Consider the following 1,080-nt stretch of genomic DNA (forward strand, 5'->3'; position numbering starts at 1 on the left):
CAAATAAATAAAACAAATAAATAAAACAAATAAATAAAACAAATAAATAAAACAAATAAAGAAAACGAATAAAAAAAGAAGTAAATAAAACAAATAAAGAAAACGAATAAAAAAAGAAGTAAAAGAAATAAATAAAACAAATAAATAATGAAAAGTAATAAATAAAACAAATAAATAAAACAAATAAATAAAATATAAAAAAGAAATAAAAAGATAAATAAAAAGAAATAAAAAATAAAAAAAGAAATGAAGAAAGAAATAAAAAGAAATAAAAGAATAAAAAGAAGCAAAGCAAACAAAGAGATTAAAAAAATAAAGAGAAAGAAAAGAAATAAAGAAATGAAACAGCAGCAGCAGCAGCAGCAGCAGCAGAATATCACGTGCTGCTGCTGCTGCTGCTGCTGCTGTTTACTTTATCCTGCTGCTTTACTGCCCTTCTTTGCTGCTGGTTTGCTGCTATTAATAACACTAATAATATATTATTATTATTATTCGTACTGTAATAATAATATTCTTTTACTGTACAGTATAATAATATGATAAATACATATATATATATACATGCATATATAGCTACATATATATATACATATATATATACATGTATATATATCTACATATATATATATGTATATATATATAATATATACGGTAGTAATATGCTATATTAGATATATATTATTATTAGAAAATAATAATATATTATTACTATCTACTACCATATATATATATATATACATATATATATATATATATTACGAGTATATAATATATATATATATGTATATATTATATAATCGTAATAATATATTACTTTGAGGGTTGGCTATGCCTATTAGACGCCCTCAACAAAACACAACAAAGTAGACAAAGCAAATAAACGAAACAAATAAAATTAATCGATAAAATAATTAAATAAATAAATAATTATAATAATTAAAAACAACTAAACAAAACAAAAAACCCAATCGGGGAGCAGCAGCATCAAGCAGGCCCCCCAAGAGCTGCAGCAGCAGCAGCCGCAGCAGCAGCCGCAGCAGCACCGGCAGCAGCAGCAGCAGCTGCTGCTGCTGCTGCTGA

The sequence above is a fragment of the Eimeria acervulina genome, genomic scaffold (assembly GCF_000499425.1).
Source record: "Eimeria acervulina Houghton genomic scaffold, Eah_scaff687, whole genome shotgun sequence".
NCBI lineage: Eukaryota > Apicomplexa > Conoidasida > Eucoccidiorida > Eimeriidae > Eimeria > Eimeria acervulina.